We start from the raw sequence: 20,789 nt of genomic DNA on the forward strand, positions 1-20,789 counted from the left end.
ACCCCAGGTGATCCACCTGCCTCGGCCTCCCAAAGTGCTGGGATTACAGGCATGAGCCACCGTGCCCGGCCTATATATATCTATTTTAGAGATGAAGTCTCACTATGTTGCCCAAGTTGGTCTCAAACTCCTGGCCTCAAGTGATCCTTCTGCCTCGGCCTCCCAAAGTGCTGGGATTATAGGCATGAGCCACAGTGCCTGGCCTGGGATGATTCTAAACGACCTTGCAAGTCCCTGAGCACCCACACCCACTCTCCGTTGCCCCAGAAGCTTCACCATCCATGAGAGTTCCCCCATAGAGGTGTCCTTGGAGAGTGCAGAGGGCACTTCAAGAGCTCAAAGCATCTGTAAACCTTGTAGTGAGTCAAGGGGCCACCTTTCATCTCCCACCCCTTGGCAACCAGAAAGTCCCTCTCCCTCTCCCAAGCCTCCACATGCATACACTCTCCAAATGCTGTGGCATTTCTCACACTGTCAATGATTTCTGCACCTCTCTCCATGCTAGAGCATCCTCACCATGTAAAGAGGGCAGGAATATTCATCCCAGATGCTAGAACAAGGAAGAAATACTCAAGGCCAGGCACAGCAGCCCACACCTGTAATCCCAGCACTTTGGGAAGCCAAGGCAGGAAGATTACTTGAGCCCAGGAGTTTGAGACCAGCCTGGGCAACATAGCAAGACTCCCATCTCAACAAATACTTTTTAAAAATTAGCCGGGCAGCTGGGCACGACAGCTCACACCTGTAATCCCAGCACTTTGGGAGGCCAAGGCAGGCAGATCATGTGAGGTCAGGAGTTCGAGGCCAGCCTGGCTAACATGGTGAAACCCTGTTTCTACTAAAAATACAAAAACTTAGCTGGGCATGGTGGCATGCGCCTGTAATCCCAGCTACTCGGGAGACCGAGGCAGGAGAATTGCTTGAACCCAGAAGGCAGAGGTTGCAGTCAGCCGAGATGACACCACTGCACTCTGACTTGGGCAACAAGAGGGAGACTCTATCTCAAAAAAAAAATTAGCCAGGCATGGTGGCGTGTGCCTATGGTCCAAGCTACTCAGGAGGCTGAAGTGAGAGAATCTTGAGCCTGAGCAGTGGAGGCTGCAGTGAGCTGTGATGGAACCAAGCACTCTAGCTTGGGTGACATCAAAACCCCATGTCAAAAAACAATTTTTTTAGGCCGGGCGCGGTGGCTCAAGCCTGTAATCCCAGCACTTTGGGAGGCCGAGACGGGTGGATCGCAAGGTCGGGAGATTGAGACCAACCTAGCTAACACGGCGAAAACCCGTCTCTACTAAAAAATACAAAAAACTAGCCGGGCGAGTTGGCGGGCGCCTGTAGTCCCAGCTACTTGGGAGGCTGAGGCAGGAGAATGGCGTAAACCCGGGAGGCGGAGCTTGCAGTGAGCTGAGATCCAGCCACTGCACTCCAGCCTGGGCAACAGAGCGAGACTCCGTCTCAAAAAAAAAAAAAAAAAACAATTTTTTAAACGAAGAAATACTCTAGTAAGAAACAGTCATATAAATAAGGACCCACGGCCGGGCGTGATGTCTCATGCCTGTAATCCCAGCACTTTGGGAGGCCGAGGCAGGTGGATCATTTGAGGTCAGGAGTTCAAGACCAGCCTGGCCAACATGGTGAAACCCCATCTCTACTTAAAAAAATACAAAAATCGGCCGGGCGCGGTGGCTCAAGCCTGTAATCCCAGCACTTTGGGAGGCCGAGACGGGCGGATCATGAGGTCAGGAGATCGAGACCATCCTGGCTAACACGGTGAAACCCCGTCTCTACTAAAAATACAAAAACTAGCCGGGCGAGGTGGCGACGCCTGTAGTCCCAGCTACTCGGGAGGCTGAGGCAGGAGAATGGCGTAAACCCGAGAGGCAGAGCTTGCAGTGAGCTGAGATCCGGCCACTGCACTCCAGTCCGGGCGACAGAGTGAGACTCTGCCTCAAAAAAACAAAACAAAACAAAACAAAAATTAGCCGGGTGGTGGTGGTGTGTGCCTATAATCCCAGCTACTTACTGGGAGGCTGGGGTGGGAGAATCGCTTGAACCCAGGAGGCAAAGGTTGAGGTGAGCCGAGATCACACCACTGCACTCCAGTCCAGATAACAGAGTGAGACCCTGTCTTAAAAAAAAAAAAAAATAGGGACCCACAGCACCAAGTGCTCAGTGGAGGGGGAGGGCAGTAGAGGCAGAGGGATGGGCCTCTGCCTTTGAGGACCAAGGGGGTATCCCGGGAAAGTATGTCAACAGGGTCTTGAAGGATGAGAGAACAGAAAGGTTCCCTGATCTTTCTAGATTGAGCCTCTGATATGGCCCTCAGGGGAGGGCCATGCCTGGCAGCCTAAGGGTCCTGCAGAGCCTTTTGGTCTCTGACCCCAAATCCACTTTTCCCTTTCTACTAAATGAACCTCAGTCCTTTTAAGGTGCCAGCCTCTCTCCTGTGTCCTGTGGTTGTTCCCCCAGCCTGGATCTTTCCAGGTCCCACCCACCTTGCCTTTCACCTGGTTAATACCTTAACTCTTAACCCGCTGGAATCCAGCTAAGGAGTCTCAATCTCCCAAAGCCTTCTCCAAGTCCCCACACTGGGTACAGTGCTCCTCTACCAAGCATCCTGGCTGCCCCATGAGGGCAGAACTGCGTGAGCACATGGGCCGTGAAGTTCCATCCCGGCTTCTCTGCTTCCAAGCTGCATGACTTTGGGCAAGTAACTTGGCCTTTCCGGGCCTCCATTTCCTCATCTGTAAAATGGGGATGACAACAGTGCCGCATTGCGCTGCTGTGAGCATTAGGTGAAATAATACTTGGCTGCTCGATGTGCATATAGACCAGCAGATTGGGCGTTCCCTGGGAGGTTGCTGGTGCAGCATCCCAGGCCCCACCCCGGAACTATAGAACCAGATTCTGCAATTTTTTTTTTTTTTTTGAGACGGAGTCTCACTCTGTTGCCCAGATGAAATGCAGTGGTGCAATCTCAGCTCACTGCAACCCTCCTCCTCCCAGGTTCAAGCAATTCTCCTGTCTCAGCTCCCGAGGAGTAGCTGGGTTTACAGGCGCACGCCACCACGCCTGGCTAATTTTTTTGGATTTTTAGTAGACACAGGGTTTCACCATGTTAGTCAGGCTGGTCTCAAACTCATGACCTGAAGTGATCTGCCGCCTTGGCCCCCCAAAGTGCTGGGATTAAAGGCATGAGCCACTGTGCCCGGCCTCTGCATTTTATCAGGATCTCTAAGTGATTCACATACTTGTTAAATGTGAGAAGCACTGAAACATTATATGTAAAAAGGTGAGGCTGCCTGACACATACCTGGCTCCTATTAAATGTATGTTGTTATCATCATCATCATCATCCCACAATATTGCCTATTTTCTCACCCTCCTCCACCTGAGAGGAAAGACCACAGAGGGAGCATTTAAGCCAGCCCTAGTCAGAGGAGAATCACCAATCCCAGTGGTCTGAACATGAATGCCTGCAAACCTTGCCACCGAGGGCTACAGTACTCCGTGTCACGACTGCCATGGGCACCGCGGCATCCTTGTGCCTAGGGTGATTTTAAGTCATTTGTCTAATTCACATGGAAAAGCCAGACTGGAACCAGGCAACGCCACTCTTGGCTGAGCCGTTCTGGACTCGTTACTTCCCAATGCCCAAGCATCCTTTGGATGAAGAGCAGAGACAGAGTCTGAGTTTGGGGAGAGGACTAGGGGATGGTACTTAACAGAAGGAAGAGTCTCCAAACCTATTCTACTTGGTAAAATCCATCATTTACCTGAGGATAATGGCACAAAAATTCTCCCCTATGATCAGCCCCATCTACCTTCTGCCCTGATGGGAAAGGTCAGATTGCTGGAGTCTTTCTGGAGATAAATACTCTAATCCATCACTCCTAGGCGTCTCCGCTACTCTCATCGTCACCCATCCTGAGCCTCATTCCACAACCCTTTGATCCCATGTGACTAATCTATCAGATAGGAGTCGGCTCTGTGGAGCTGGCAAGGCCTTTGGAATGACAAGATCTCCCTCTGGCCTCAACCAGGACTTTAAACCTTGGTTCAGCAGAGGAATGAATCTGCCCTGAAATCTGGAGGCCTTATCAGTTTTGGAGATTAGCAAAGGCCGAGTCCTGACCTGAAAGAAAATCCCAGACACTCGCCACACTCCCTTTGGGATCTGCAAAGTCAAATTTTTTCAGAAACCAATTCCAGTTAAGTAAATAGTTTCTGCACATGAGTGCCCACAGGGTTTCTCAGAGGACCTGACATTCTCCACTTGGTGACTGTCATTTCCTTACAAACACAACATTGAAAGCGATCTTTGCATTCCCAAAATGATTCCGCCAGCTGAGGAATTCTACAGTTCTTCTTGCGTTCAGGGCTGCCACTTCATGCAACAGCCCCTAAATGCATCCTGTACGATTTGATAAGGGCCTCTTGGCCCCACCGCCCCCACCCCATGCGTGTCTTTCTTTGCCACAAATTTCCAGCACACTGTTCAAATATGTACCACCTAAATTGAACCCTCATGCTGGGAACACTAATGGGACGCCCCTTCAAAGCGACTTTCTGCAACCCAACAGTTTACATGTTGCTGGAAACAATGGACTTAAGCACACAATTTATTTGTGTTGGCTGGTTTCATGCTGGTTGGAATCTGCTTTGGGGGGAAAACAAACCCTGCATCTGTTTAGATTTATAATTTATATTGAAAGCACAAATACCTCGTAATAGGGCTAGAATGAGACTCGGTTATGGGCAGGAGTCACCATACGTGCTGGCTTTGTTCTTTCATGAATGCCCTAAGAGATTACAAACTGCCTTTTTATTTATTTATTTATTTATTTGAGACGGAGTCTCACTCTGTCACCCAGGCTGGATACAGTGGCACAATCTCAGCTCACTGCAGCCTCTGCCTCCTGGGTTCAAGCTATTCTCCTGTCTCAGCTTCCCAAGTGGCTGAGATTACAGAGGTGCATACCACCATGCCCAGCAAATTTTTTTTTTTTTTTTTTTGGTAGAGATGGGATTTTACCATGTTGGTCAGGGTGGTCTGGAACTCCTGACCTCAAGTGATCTGCCCAGCTCGGCCTCCCAAAGTGCTGGGATTACAGGCGTGAGCCACCGCACCCAGCCGACAAACTGCTTTTTATAATATTTAAGCCATCCTCTTTATTCCCCCATGCAACCCCCAACGTCCACCCCTGAGAAACATCTGTGGCAGGGGCCGTGCCCTGCTTGCCTGACCTCTACACAAGCACTCTGATCTGGCTCTTTTCCCCGCTGCCCTGTGGAGGTGCCTACTCTGTGCATAGTCCTGGTACCCAAGATTCGGGGGCTTCCCGGGGGGGCCAGCCACTGTTCTTAGGGGTTTGCATCAACTACCTCACTCCATCCTCACCACCCTCCCAAGCAATGGCATTGTCATGATCAGGGATTCCTCCATGATCAGGTGGAAACTGAGGCACCTTCCCAAGGTCCCACAGCTAATAAGTGACAGAGCCAGGATTCTAACTCAAAGGGTCTTGCTCTAGAATCCATGCTCTCAACTCTTAGATGCTTTTGCCGCAAAATCTACAGAATCACTAGCTGGATTGCTCCATTGCCTTGACTTTTCATTGCAGTTGAGTTGGAAGAGAAATAAGGCAAGTGGCAAGAAAATAAAATATCATGACTTAAAATATCAAAGCCACCAAAGCAAAAATGAGATCACTCTTCCCAAATGAAACCAAACAAGACCCAAACAAAATCTGGAACAGAACATATTCACCTGAGTGCACTGGCTCACACACCCGTAATCGTAGCACTTGGGGAGGCCAAGGCAAGAGACTGCTTGAGGCCAGGAGTTTGAGACCAGCCCAGGTAACATAACAAGACCCCCATATCTACAAAAAATTTAAAACTTAGCCAGGCACGGTGGCACATGCCTGCAGTCCCAGCTACTCAGAGGCTGAGGCAGGAGAATTGCTTGAACCCAGGAGACAGAGGTTGCAGTGAGCCAGGATCAAGCCACTGCACTCCAGCCTGGCCAACAGAGAGAGACTCTGTCTCAAAAAGAACCAAAAGGGCCAAGCGCCGGTGGCTCACACCAGTAATCCCAGCACTTTGGGAGGCCAAGGCAGGCGGATCACCTGAGCTCAGGAGTTCAACACCAGCCCGGGCAACTCGGTGAAACCCCATCTCTGCTAAAAATACAAAAAATTAGCTGGGCTTGGTGATGTGTGCCTATAGTCCCAGCTACTCAGAGGCTGAGGCAGGAGAATGGCTTAAACCCAGGAGACAGAGGTTGCAGTGAGCCAGGATCGAGCCAGTGCACTCCAGCCTAGGCGACAGAGCAAGACTCCAGCTCAAAAAAACAAACAGACAAACAACAACAACAACAACAAAAACCCTAATCTTCTTCACCTTCTTCACCTCCATCTTCAGGCCCAAACAGATGCCAAGACCAGAGGGGAGGCTCAGGCTCCCAGAGGATCCTCCATCAGTAAGAAAGAGCCACAGCTGCCCTTCAGTTTTCAGGACAAGGGGCAGAAGAGCGCATTCCAGGGAACTTGCTGCCTGAATCACTACAAGCAGCGTCCCGGTAAGCAGGCCTCCTGGAACCCGTGCATGTGCCAGTGCTGCCTCTCCCATCCAAGGTGAGCCTATCTCTCCAACCACCTGCAGCAGGTTGTCACTGTGACATGCTTTGACACACAAATGAGGTGGAAATGACTGTGACAACTTTGGAACCAGGCCTCCACTTTGCACCTTCCACCTTTGTTTTTACTTTTTTGGAATTTCTTCTTTTCTTTTTCTTTTTCTTTCTTTCCTTTTTTTTTTTTTCTTTCAGATGGAGTACTGCTCTGTTGCCCAGGCTGGAGTGCAGTGGCGTGACCATGGCTCACTACAGCCTCAAACTCCTGGCCTCAAGCAATCTACCCACCTCAGCCTCCCAAAGTGCATTAGCCACCATGCCTGGCCTGTTTGTTGGAACTTCAAGACCACAAACAGGAAATAAGCTGGACTAGCCTACTAGAAGGTGGAAGCCCGGCTGGGCGTGGTGGCTCACATCTGTAATCCCAGCACTTCGGGAGGCCGAGGCAGGCAGATCACCTAAGGCCAGGGGTTCAAGATCAGCCTGGCCAACATGGTGAAACCCCATCTTTACTAAAAATACAAAAATTAGCCAGGCATGGTGGTGCATGCCTGTGGTCCAAGCTACTTGGGAGGCTGAGGCAGGAGAATCACTTGAACTTGGGAGGTGGAGGTTGCAGTGAGCTGAGACTGAGCCACTGCACTCCAGCCTGGGCAACAGAGCGAGACTCTGTCAAAAAATAAAAAAAGGTGTGAGCTGGAAGAGCTGGTGAGGTGACCAGATGCAAGAGGAGGGAAGAATGTTTGAGGCTGAGAGGAAGAACCTGCACAGGTGATTCTTACCAGGAGGGGTTAGGTCAATCTAGAACCTGGCTCCATTTTACATATAAATACAGAGCACTTTTTGCATCGTTTTAACAAACACTGAATTTTCCTGGAATGCAGTGACCATGTAAATGGAGAAAGGCCTGTGCTTAACTTCGCTCAGGAATTCACCAAGCACTGATGACTGCTCTGGAGTAACATCCCTGGCATCAACTCCACGCAGCCACAATGCCCCACACCTGGATCTTTCTGCAGTGATCACTGTCACCTGCAAAGTGTTTTCCCCTGTGAGTTCAGGCACCTGGATACTTCATTAGACCTTCCAGCATTAAAGTACATATGATTTGATTATAAGTGAGTTTCCATTTATTCTCCTTGATTTTATAGTTTGAGAATTACACATACATGTTTTCATGATCTGGGTAGGTAGGTTATGTTATTTATGAATTTCATTTCAGGGTAGACGAGGAGGCACTATGTCTGGTAGGGCTGAAACCACAGGCATCTTCAAGCACCTCCTTTGGCTGTGTGAGAAGATGAACCATGCTGATGTAAGAACTAACAGGAGGTATGGAGTTAAGAGCTCAGAGGGCCAGGAGATGATGTCAGAGGAGGATGTGGGGAAATCAGAGCGCTCATGCACTGCTGGTGGGGATGTAAAACCATACAGCCACCATGAAAAATAGTCTCCAGGTTAAACATAGAATACATTTTTTTTTTTTTTTAAGATGGAGTCTCACTCTGTCACCCAGGCTGGAGTGCAGTGACAATCTCCACTCATTGCAACCTCCACCTCCAGGGTTCAAGCGATTCTCTGCCTCAGCCTCCTGAGTATCAGGGATTATAGGCGCCTGCCACCACACCCAGCTAATTTTTGTGTTTTGTTTTAGTAGAGATGGGAGTTTGCCATGTTGGCTAGGCTGGTCTCGAACTCCTGACTTCAGGTGATCCACCCGCCTCAGTCTCCCAAAGTGCTGGGATTACAGGCATGAGCCACCACGCCCAACCCATAGAATACAATTTGAACCAGCAATTCCACTCCTAGGCATATACCCCAGAGAAATGAAAATATATGTTCACATAAAAACTTGAACACAAATGTTCATAGCATCATATTCATAACAGCCAAAAAGTGGAAACAACCAAAATCTTCATCAACTAGGGAACGAATAAATAAAATATGGTCTATCTGTACAATGGAATATGATTCAGCCATCAGAGTATGAACTACTGGCCAGGCACAGCAGCTCATGCCTATAATCTCAGCACTTTTGGGAGTCTGAGACGGGCGGATCACCCAAGGTCAGGAGTTCAAGACCAGCCTGGCCAACATGGTAAAACCCTGTCACTACAAAAGTACAAAAATTAGCCGGGCATGAGGGTGGGTGCCTGTAATTCCAGCTACGCAGGAGGGTGAGGCAGAAGAATCACTTGAACCTGGGATGCGGAGGCTGCAGTGAGCCAAGATCGTGCCATTGCACTCCAGCCTGGGCAAGGGAGCAAGACTATCTCAACAAAAACAAACAAACAAACAAACAAAACCAAGTATGAACTACTAATACATGCTACAATGAATGGGGATGAATCTTGAAAACATTTTGGTAAGAACAAGAAGCCAGACACAAAAGGCCACCTCTTGTATGACTCCAATTGTATGAAATGTCCAGAATAGGCAAATCTAGAGATACAGAATGTAGATGGGTGGCTGCCGGGGGCTAGGGCTGGGGACAGCAGGGAGTGACAGCCAGTGGGTCTGGGGCATCTTTTATAGGTTATGAAAATGTTCTGGAATTATAATAGTGATGATAGTTGTACGACTCTGTGAATCTAAAAACCACATCTGATGCTGGGCGTGGTGGTTCATGCCTGTAATCCCAGCACTTTGGGAGGCTGAGGTGGGAGGATCACTTGAAGCCAGGAATTCAAAACCAGCCTGGGCAACAGAATAAGACCCCATCTCTACAAAAAAAATTTAAAAATTAGCTGAGGGTGGTGGCATGCACCTGTAGTCCCAGCTACTTGGGAGGCTGAGGTGGGAGGATCACTTGAGTCTAGGAGGTTGAGGCTGCAGTGAGCCATGATTGAGCCACTATATCCCAGCCTGGGCAATAAAGCAAAATCCTCTCTTAAAACAAACAGCTCACACCTGTAATCCTAACACTTTGGGAGGTCGAGGCAGGCGAATCACGAGGTCAGCAGATTGACACCTCCTGGTTAACACAGTGAAACCCTGTCTCTACTAAAAACACAAAAAAATAGCCAGGCGTGGTGGCGGGTGCCTGTAGTCCCAGCCATTCGGGAGGCTGAGGCAGGAGAATGGCATGAACCTGGGAGGCGGAGCTTGCAGTGAGCCAAGATCGCGACACTGCACTCCAGCCTGGGCAACAGAGCGAGACTCCGTCTCAAAAAAACACAAACAAACAAACACACATATGAAACCAAAAAGTGCATCTGTAAATTTAAAAAAAAAGAAAAGAGGAAAACAAAACAGAGGAATCACTGAACTATATAATTTAAAGGGGTGAATGTTATGGCACGTGAATGATACGTCAAAAAACAAAGATGAAGCTGCAGAGATAAGGAGGGCACACCTAGACTAATCTGGAGCCATTGAGGGCTTTAGGCATCACAGTGGCAATACAGGTTTGCGTTTTAGAAGGATCACTGTGGGGGATGAACTGGAGATGGGCAAAAACAGATGGCTTTAAAAGGTGATGAAGGGTGAAGCATTTGGAACAAGCCTAGCTTGGGGCTTGAGCAGCTGGTGGAGGCGGTGCCATTCACAGGAATGTTGGCAGCAACGCGTTGGGAGCAGTTTGCACTAACTTCTGTAACCAGAGGCGCAGTCACACGGAGGGTTGATAAGATAAGAGCTGGGAGAAATTACTTCTGACTGGTGGCATCCAGGAAAGCATTTGGAAGAGGTGGCATTTAAGCAGAACTTTGCAGGTCAGCATAGGGCATACAAAAATTCAAAGGGCAGCCTAGGAAGAATGAGTTGCACCAGCAAAGGTATGGGGGCTAGGAAGTGCCCAGGTTTGCTGGGATTCATTGGCCAGGTAAGATAGGAAACAACAATTATGGTAACAAAACTAACCAAAAAGCGTATCCTTCCATTTTTCACAACCTCTCTATGAGGCAATAGCATCTTTTAATAGGAGCCAAGACTCAAAGGAGTCCAGGTGACATACCTAAGGCCACACAGCTATGAAAGGGCTGGCCAGTTTTGTTTATTTGTTCATTTTAAGAGACAGGGTCGGCTGGGCGCAATGGCTCATATCTGTAATCCCAGCACTTTCCATTTATTCTCCTCGAGGCTGGTGAATCACTTGAGGTCAGGAGTTCGAGACCAGCCTGGCCAACATGGCGAAACCCTGTCTCTACTAAAAATGCAAAAATGTCCCAGGTGTGGTGGTGGGTGCCTGTAATACCAGCCACTCAGGAGTCTGAGACGGGAGAATCGCTTGAATTCAGGAGGCAGAGGTTGCAGTGAGCCGAGATTGCACCACTGCACTCCAGCCCGGGCGACAGAGCAAGGCTGTGTCTCAAAAACAAAAGAGACACGGTTTTGCTCTTTTGCCCAGGCTGGAGTACAGTGGTGCGATCATAACTCACTACAGCTTCAACCTCCTAGGCTCACGTGATCCTCTCACCTCAGCCTCATGAGGAGCAGGGATTACAGGCATGTGCCACCACACCAGCTAATGTTTCTAAAGAATTTTTTTGTAGAGATGGGCCAGGCACAGTGGCTCATGGCTGTAATCCCTGCACTTTAAGAGCCCTACACAGGCAGATCACCTGAGGTCAAGAGATTGAGACCAGCCTGGACAACATGGTGAAACCCTGTCTCTACCAAAAATACGCATGGTGACATGAACCTCGCAGTCCCGCTACTCAGGAAACTGAGGCAGGAGAATAGCTTGAACCCAGGAGTCAGATGTTGCTGTGAGTTGAGATCACACCACTGTACTCCAGCCTGGGTGACAGAGTGAGATTCCATCTCTACAAAAAAAAAAAAAAATTTTTTTCTGAGATGAAATCTCGCTCTGTCGTCCAGGATGGTCTCAAAATCCTAGGATCAAGAGATCCTCCAGCCTTAGCCTCCCAAAGTTCTGGGATTACAAACATGAGCCACTGCACCTGGCTGCTGGCCAGTTTTTAATCTCAGGTCTGTTTGAAAAAGAGGTACACAGATGGGTCCAGGCTAACTCGTGGCATGCAGACCTGATTTTTACAGTCAATAAAGTCATTCTTCCTCTTGAACTAGAAAACACTCTTCTCTGCATCTCTGTTTTGTATTACACATTCCAATCTCTCACATCTTTCAATAAGTTTTCTTGAGGGAGAAATTGTGCTCAATGTTTGGGAAATGTAATCTGCTCTACACAGGAGATGATTAAGGACTCTTGACACTTATATGTAGGGATGGAGAGTGTGTATATTTTAGGTGCCAGAGAAACTATAATCTGTGAACAATATATCAATTGGGGCGATGACAGCTGCTTAATATTAAATACGAGATGTGGGTTCTTTCTGCTGCTTAACTTCCCTCACTTTGCTCTGAGCAATAAGCATCAAAAACAAATACATATTCATTGAATTTTTGTTTCATTCTCTTTGGATTCCAGCTGTTGAGATATAATCCTTTTTATATAATACATTTGAAAAAAAAAAAAACACTTGCATCTTTACCTTGTGGTTTTAACAGCCATGGAAAAAGTCCTGGCTGGGTGCAATTGGCTTACGCCTGCAATCCTAACACGTTGGGAGGCTGAGGCAGGCGGATCACTTGAGCTCAGGGGTTCGAGACCTGTCTGGGCAACATGGTGAGACCCCCGTGTCTACAAAATATTTAAAAATTAGCTGGGCATTGGGGCACACACTTGTGGTCCTAGCTACTTAAGAGGCTGAGGAGACAGGACTGCTTGAGCCCAGGAGGTGGAAGCTGCAGTAAGCCACGTTTGCACCACTGCACTCTAATAGGCAATAGAGCAAGACTTTTGTCTCAAAAAATAGAAATAAATAATAGGCCAGGAGTGGCGGCTCACACCTGTAATCCCAGCACTTTGGGAGGCTAAAGCAAGCAGATCACTTGAGGTCAGGAGTTTGAGACCAGCCCGGCCAACATGGTGAAACCCTGTCTTTACTAAAAATACAAAAATAAAAAATTAGCCAGGTGTGGTGGCACTTGCCTGTGATCCCAGCTACTCTCGGGAGGCTGAGGCAGGGAATTGCTTGAACCCGGGAGGTGGAGGTTGCAGTGAGCCAAGAACTCGCCACTGCCCTCCAGCCTGGGCGACAGAGTGAGTCTGTGTCTCAAAAATAAATAAATACATACATAAATAAAATAGTAAATAAAAAGGCTGATTTAACGGCCCCATCCCAGACCCAGTGAATTCAAATGTCCAGGAGAGATTGTTGTGTTTGTTTTTGCTGTTGTTGTTTTGTTTGTTTTTGTTCTTGTTTTTGTTTTGAGACAGGGTCTTGTTCTGTTGCCCAGGCTGAATGAAGTGGCTCGAACATGGCTTACTACAGCCTGGACCTCCTGGGCTTAAGCGGTCCTCTCGTCTCAGCCTCCCAAAGTGCTGGGATTAGAACCATGAACCACCATGCCCAGCCTACTCTGCATCCTACTCTACATCCTGATCAAACCTTAACATGGAATCTGTGTTATTTTGTGGCTGACACCACCAGTGCCATTTGTTGGTTCCCTCTTTGCCAGATAAAGGTAAAGTTATGTCGTGCTGCCTTGGGTCTGGGCCAAGGTAGTCTCAGCCTCTTAGAACCATACGGATTTTGACTGATCACCCCATTCACTCATAAGTGTAGACTACATGCCAGAACTATTTTATTTTTGTTTTGAAACAGGAGCTCGCCATGTCACCCAGGCTGGAGAGCAGTGGCACGACCTTGGCTCACTGCAGTCTCAACCTCCTGGGCTTAAGCAATCCTCCTGCCTCAGCTTCCAGGGTAGCTGGGACTACAGATGCATGCCACCATGCATGGCTAATTTTTGTATTTTTTGCAGAGACTGAGTCCTTCTAAGTTGTTCAAGCTGGTCTTGAACTCCTGGGCTCAAGCAATGCTCCCACCTTGGGGTCCCAAAGTGCTAGGATTATAGCAGTGAGCCACTGAGCCTGACCAAAACTGTTTTAGATACTGGAAATAAAGCAGGAAAAAAACTAAGTCTGTGCCTCTCACGGAGGCCTTCAGGGAACTCAGGTTCTAGCAGGGAAGACAAACAGACAAAACAAGTAAATATGTCCAGAATCTTACCCGAAGCAGAGAGCTGGGGGCTTGAGGGAGTGGCAGAGGCAACTTCGAAGGACCTGAAGGCGGGAGGTGGTGTGGGAGGTAGATTGGGTAAAGGAGGAAAGATCACAGGAGATGGAAGGCTATTGTAAGTTTAGCATTGACTCTGAATGTGATAAGAAGCTTTCAGAAAGCTTTGACCAGATGAAGGACACCATCCGACAGGTTTTACCAGAATCCTTTCTGGCTTGTTGTATAGAATCAACCGGAGAGGGACAAGGGTAGATGCAGAGAGACCAGAGAAGAGGCTGGGCACGATGGCTCACGCTTGCAATCCCAGCACTTTGGGAGGCTGACGTGAGAGGATTGTTTGAATCCAAGAGCTGAAGACCAGCCTGGGCAACATAACAAGATACTATCCCTACAAAAACATTTAAAAATTAGCCAGGCATGGTGGCATGTGCCTGTAGTCCAAACTACCTTGCAAGTTGAGGTGAGAGGATCGCTTAAGCCTGGGAAGTTGAGGTTGCAGTGAGCCGTAATCATGCCACTGCACTCCAACTGGGGCAACTAGTGAGACCCCATCTCTAAAAACAAACAAACAAACAAAAAAACTTCACTCCACAGAGGGGGGATCTGAACTTGATCAATTTAGTCACCAATCTCTGGACCTCCTTTGGTGTGTTGAGAGTGGAGGAGAGTAGAAAGAGAACTGGATTTAGGTCCAAAAGACCTGCCCTCTGTCATTTACTGTGGGACCCTCAGCACAGATTTCACTTCTCTGAACCTCCCTATAAAGAGGGAACACCACCTCACCCAGCCACAGCACAAGATGATTATAAGGACTATATGAAATAATTAGGAGAGAGTGTGCCACCAATTATAAAAGGCAGAAAATCTTGGTCATCGGCCGAGCATGGTGGCTCATGCTTGTAATCCCAACACTTTGGGAGGCCGAGGTGGGTGGATCGCTTGAGGTCAGGAGTTCGAGACCAGCCTGACCAATATGGTGAAACCCCATCTCTACTAAAAATACAAAATTAGCCAGGCGTGGTGGTGCATGCCTGTAATCCCAGCTACTTGGGAGGCTGAGGCAGGAGAATCACTTGAACTCAGGAGGTGGAGGTTGCAGTGAGCTGAGATCATGCCATTGCACTCCAGCCTGGGCGACAAGAGTGAAACTCCATCTTAAAAAGAAAAGAAAATCTTGGTCATCATTTAGTTTCTCCTAAAGAGAACTGTGCTGGGAAACCTTCCACCTGAAGTTTCTGCCTCTAAACAGAAAATCACATCTTGCATCTCATCCTTGGGACAGCGATATTATCAACATTCTTAACTTTTTTTTTTTTTTTTTTTGAGACGGAGTCTCGCTCTGTCGTCCAGGCTGGAGTGCAGTGGCGCGATCTCAGCTCACGGCAAGCCCTGCCTCCCAGGTAAAAGCAATTCTCCTGCCTCAGCCTCCCAAATAGCTGGGACTACAGGTGTCTGCCACCATGCCTGGCTAATTTTTTGTATTTTTAGTAGAGACGGGGTTTCACTGTGTTAGTCAGGATGGTCTCGATCTCCAGACCTCGTGATCCGCCCGTCTCGGCCTCTCAAAGTGCTGGGATTACAGCTGTGAGCCACCGCGCCCAGCCTTTTATCAACATTCATTCATTTGGTAAATAATTCCTGAGTCTCCTATGTGCCAGGAACACATTTTATCCAGCAGCAAAAGTAGACACAGTCCCTACCTTCATGGAGCATATTTTCTGGTGAAAGGACCATCCTCCTAACAGCCACCTTTTATTGAAGTCTACTACAATTTGAACGTTTGCATGTTATGTTTTAAATTGTGTGTGTGTGGGTTTTTTTTGCTTTTGTTTTTTTTTTTTGAGATGGAGTCTCACTCTGTTGCCCAGGCTGGAGTGCAGTGGCGCGATCTTGGCTCCCTGCAACCTCTGCCTCCTGGGTTGGAGGAATTCTCTTGCCTCAGCCTCCTGAGTAGCTGGGCTTACAGGTGCGCACCACCACACCCAGCTAATTTTTTGTATTTTTAGTAGAGACGGGTTTCGTCATGTTGGCCAGGCTGGTCTTGAACTCCTGACCTCAGGTGATCCACCACCACACCCAGCCAATTTTTTGTATTTTTGGTAGAGTTGGGGTTTCACCATGTTGCCCAGACTGGTCTCGAATTCCTGGGCTCAAGGAATCCACCCACCTCCATCTCCCAAAGTGCTGGGATTACAGGCGTGAGCCACTGCGACTGGAGTGCAGTGGTGCAATCTCAGCTCACTGCAAGTTCCGCCTCCCGGGTTCACGCCATTCTCCTGCCTCACCCTCCCGAGTAGCTGGGACTACAGGCACCTGCCACCACGCCTGGCTAATTTTATTTTTGTATTTTTAGTAGAGACGGGGTTTCACCATGTTAGCCAGGATGGTCTCCATCTCCTGACCTTGTGATTCGCCCGCCTTGGCTCCCAAAGTGCTGGGATTACAGGAATGAGCCACTGTGTCCGGCCTCATGCCACCAGATTTTTAAAGGAAATTTTTAAAATAATAACTCTATTGATCTTTCGAAAGTAGAAATTGATGGCCAGGCACGGTGGCTCACGCCTGTAGTCCCAGCACTTTGGGAGGCTGAGGCAGGTGGATCACTTGAGGTCAGGAGCTCTAGATCAGCCTGGCCAATATGATGAAACCCCGTCTCTACTAAAAACACAAAAATTAGCTGGGCGTGGTGGTGCATGCCTGTAATCCCAGCTACTCAGGAGGCTGAGGCAGGAGAAGCACTTTAATCCAGTAAGTGGAGGTTGCAGTGAGCTGAGATGGTGCCAATGCACTCCAGGTGGGGCAACAGAGCCAGTCTCTGTTTAAAAAAAAAAAAAAAAAAATCAGCTGGGTGTGGTGTCACACACCTGCAGTCCTAGCCACTCCGGAAGCTGAGGCTTGAGTGCAGGAGGTCAAGGCTGCAGTGAGCCATGATCACAGAACTGCACTCTACCCTGGGAAATAGAGTGAGACCCTGCCCCAAAAAAATAAAATAAATAAAGTAAACATTGAGACACAAGCCATTGCTATTTTTGACATTTCATGGGACCCTCTTAACACACCCGTGGGGGATGCTGGGACCACTGTTTGGGAAACAGGTAAAACACACAGGGCTTTAAATCCTAACGTCATCACTTCCTGGCTGTGTGACCTTAAGTTGCTACACACTGTTGGCTCTCAGTTTCCTCATCCATAATAGAGGATAATAATAGTTCCCATCTCCTAGGGCGGTTGTGAGAATTAAATGACATCCTGCCTATAAAGGCCTTAGCTTTGCACAGTCAACTCTCCACGAGTGGCAGCCATTATTATGGAAACCAAAGGTGGGAGGTTGGGGCCAGAGCCTGGAGACCTGGAAAGAACTGAGTACTGTGCTAAGGGAGGGGAAGGGAGGGGGCAGGGCAGGTTGCTGCCTCTGCAGCCCTCAGCAGGGGCCTCCTGCAACTCCTCTGGATATGACTTTTAGTTCTAGCGGGAGGTTATGAATATCTGACCTGGGGGTGCTGCTACATGCCAACAGGAGAAGACCAGCTTGTTAGAGGTTGGTGTTTTGTTTTGTTTTGTTTTGTTGTTTTGAGACAGTGTCTCACTCTATCGCCCAGGCTGGAGTGCAGTGGCATGATCATAGCTCATTGCAGCCTCAACCCTCTGGGCTCAAGTGATCCTCCTGCCTCAGCCTCCCAAGTAGCTGGGACTAGAGGCGTCCACCACCATGCCAGTTAATTTTTGCATTTTTTGTGGAGACAGGGTTTCGCCATGTTGCCCAGGCTGGTCTCAAACTATCCTCCTGCCTCAGCCTCTCAAAGTGCCAGGATTACAGGCATGAGCCACTGCGCCTGGCTGTGTTAGAGGTTTAGAATCAGGCAGCCACGTGGATATGGGGAGTGACGGAGAAAGAGGGTTCAAAATAAAGTTAGAGTCCTGGATGACTGGAGAGATAGTGGTGCTGTTAACAGAGATGGATTACATGGGAGATAGAGCAGTGGAAGACAAATGATAACACTTAGGACACAAAGAGTTCAGAGAGGGATTAAAGTGTAGGGAGTGTCCATGGAATTTTGGTACGTGGCCACTTCTTGTCCTTAAATAACCTCCGAACCCACGGAAACATTATCTTTCCATATCACCCTAAAGACTGTGCAGCAGTGATGAGCAAAATGACTCTGACCTCAATTAAATCGAAATTCTAGGATTACACGAGTTCCTTTGGCGTTTCTTGCTAACGCTCCTTTCTCTGGCTCCGATTCCCCACTTGCAGCTCAGACAGTGCCCTCTGTTGGAAACCTCAACCACAAATCTCCATCCTTGACTCCATGGCGAGAAGCACCGAGAAGGAAACAAACACCTTCCAGGAGCTTTTCACACACATCGTTCTCATTTTATCCCTGCAGTTGCTTGGTGAGGTTTCTGTGTCCAACCTGGGGAAGCTGAGGCAGCGTGTCCCAATCACAGCCAGAGCACAGCCGAGATCGGAACTCAAGGTGGCTGCCTTCAAAGTTGTGCCTCACTCCCTCTACCTAGCTGTGGCTGGAGGATGATGTGACAAAGGACTTCAAGATACAATCTCAAGGACAGAGGTTTATTTGACATGAATTGAAAGCCTTCCCACCTGAGTCTGTGCAGAGCATCGTACCAGACAAGGTAAGTAGCCACGGGGCTTTTAAGAGGATGACAGGAACACCGGAATCTTGCTGGATAGAGTCCAGAGGCTGTGTTCTTGGCTCGCCCTCCCACCATGTGACCCTGTCAAGCTCTTCCCCATTCAGCCTCTCGATCTGCAGAAGTGGGGGCAGGTTCAACGTCGAACTTTCCAACATTAACAACTGATCACAACTGGTACTATCTTTCAGGAGGATGATTTTGGCAGTGCATACAAAATTTTTAAAAAGGGCACAACCAGTTAGCCGGGCGTGGTGGCACACACCTGTAGTCCTATCCCAGCTGCTCAGAAAGCTCAGGTGGGAGGATCACTTGAGCCCAGGAAGTCGAGGCTGCAGTGAGCTATGACCACACCACTGCACTCCAGCCTGGATGATAGAGTGAGACCCTGTCTCAGAAAAAAAAATACACGCCCACTCACTTCTTGGAATCTATCCTAAAGAAATATACACATAAGTGCATAGGATATACCACAGGATGTTCACTGCAGCACTTATGAGTAATAATGACCTAAATGTTCACCATCATAACACTGCCTTGTGATACACTATACCTTGGGAAACTACACAGCAACTAAAAAGAATGAGGAAGAGCACACAGGTGGTAAAATGAAAGCATCACCACTGATATATGACTGAGTGCAACAAGAAAGGTTCATTAACAAAAAAATTATACATGGTGTAAGCCCATTGCTATATTTGTATGTGCATAACAAAAGAAAATTTAAGGAGAGATTTTCCTTTTCCCCCTATGAAATGCTCTACTTTTCTTTTTTTTTTGAGACGGAGTCTCGCTCTGTCACCCAGGCTGGAGTGCAGTGGCGTGATCTCGGCTCACTGCAAGCTCCGCCTCCCGGGTTTACGCCATTCTCCTGCCTCGGCCTCCCAAGTAGCTGGGACTACAGGAGCCCGCCACCTCACCTGGCTAGTTTTTCGTATTTTTTAGTAGAGACGGGATTTCACCGTGTTAGCCAGGATAGTCTCGATCTCCTGACCTCGTCATCCGCCTGTCTTGGTCTCCCAAAGTGCTGGGATTACAGGCTTGAGCCACCACACCCGGCCCAAAATGCTCTACTTTTATAATAAAACTTACAATTATTATTATGTTATTGGGTTGTTGTTTTTTGTTTGTTTTTTGAGATGGAGTCTCACTCTGTCACCCAGGCTGGAGTGCAGTGGTGCAATGTGAACTCACTGCAACTTCTGCCTCCTGGGTTCAAGCAATTCTCCTGCCTCAGCCTCCCCAGTAGCTGGGATTACAGGCATGTGCTGCCACACCCAGCTAATTTTCATATTTTTCGTAGAGATGGGATTTCACCATGTTGGCCAGGCTGGTCTTGAACTCCTGATCTCAGGTGATCCTCCCACTTTGGCCTCCCAAAGTGTTGGATGTGGTTTTGTTTTTGAGACAAGGTCTTGCTCTGTCACAAGTCATGGCACGATCACGGATCACGACTGACTGCCATCTCTACCTTCCAGGCCCAAGCGATCCTCTGACCTCAGCCTCCTGTGTGGCTGGGACTACAGGTACATGCTACCACACCAGCTAATTTTTGTATTTTTTGTAGAGACTGGGCTTCACCATGCTACTCAGGCTGGTCTCAAACTCCTGGGCTCAAGCAATCTGCCTGTCTCGACCTCCCCAAAGTGCTGGGATTACAAGTATGAGCCACTACACCTGGACAATAAAAATTATTTTAAAAATATTTTTATCTGTAGGATGCTTTATAAGGCAAGTCTATCTGGGTCAGTTTGAGTAAGCAGTTTGAGTTCTTTATATATATGTGTGTATATAAAGAATATATATAAATTATATATATAAATAATATATATTTTATATATATATATGGTTTGTTTGTTTGTTTGTTTGTTTGAGACAGGGCTTGCTCTGTTGCCCAGGCTGAACTGCAGTGGCACAATTACAGCTTATTGCAGGCTCGACCTCCCAGACTCAAGCAATCCTCCCACCCCAGCCTCTCTAGTAGTTGGGACTACAGGTGTTCATCACCACACCTGGCTAATTTTTTATTTTTTGTAAAAACATGGTCTCCCTATGTCACCCAGGCTGGTCTTGAATTCCTGGGCTCATGTGATCCTCCTGCCTCAGCCTCCCAAAGTGCTAGGATAACAGGCATGAGCCACCGCACCCAGCAAGTTTGAGTTATTAAACTACCAATGGAACTTGATGAGAGATTTGCTTAAAATTCTTCAGATTCAGGTGTATCTAGTGCTTGATGCTTCACCTTCACCCAATAGCTTTATGAAATAGACTATCTGACAAGTTAAGACATTGAGGCCTCTGAACTCTAATTTTTAATTTTAAAATTTTTTAATTTATTTATTTTTTACAGAACACTTCACAAATTTGTGCGTCATCCCTGTGCAGGGACCACGCTAATCTTCTCTGTATCATTCCAATTTGAGTAGCTCTGCTGCTGAGCCAAGCAC

At 48.0% G+C, this 20,789-nt stretch overlaps 1 non-coding gene across 1 annotated transcript; it reads right to left on the bottom strand.

Moving 5' to 3' along the window:
* Positions 1–20,682: 20,682 nt before the first annotated feature.
* LOC117069205 lies at positions 20,683–20,789 on the bottom strand. The gene has a single exon (XR_004431447.1). It is a non-coding gene; the product is annotated as a U6 spliceosomal RNA (small nuclear RNA).

The sequence above is a fragment of the Trachypithecus francoisi genome, unplaced genomic scaffold (assembly GCF_009764315.1).
Source record: "Trachypithecus francoisi isolate TF-2019V2 unplaced genomic scaffold, Tfra_2.0 Lachesis_group21, whole genome shotgun sequence".
NCBI lineage: Eukaryota > Metazoa > Chordata > Mammalia > Primates > Cercopithecidae > Trachypithecus > Trachypithecus francoisi.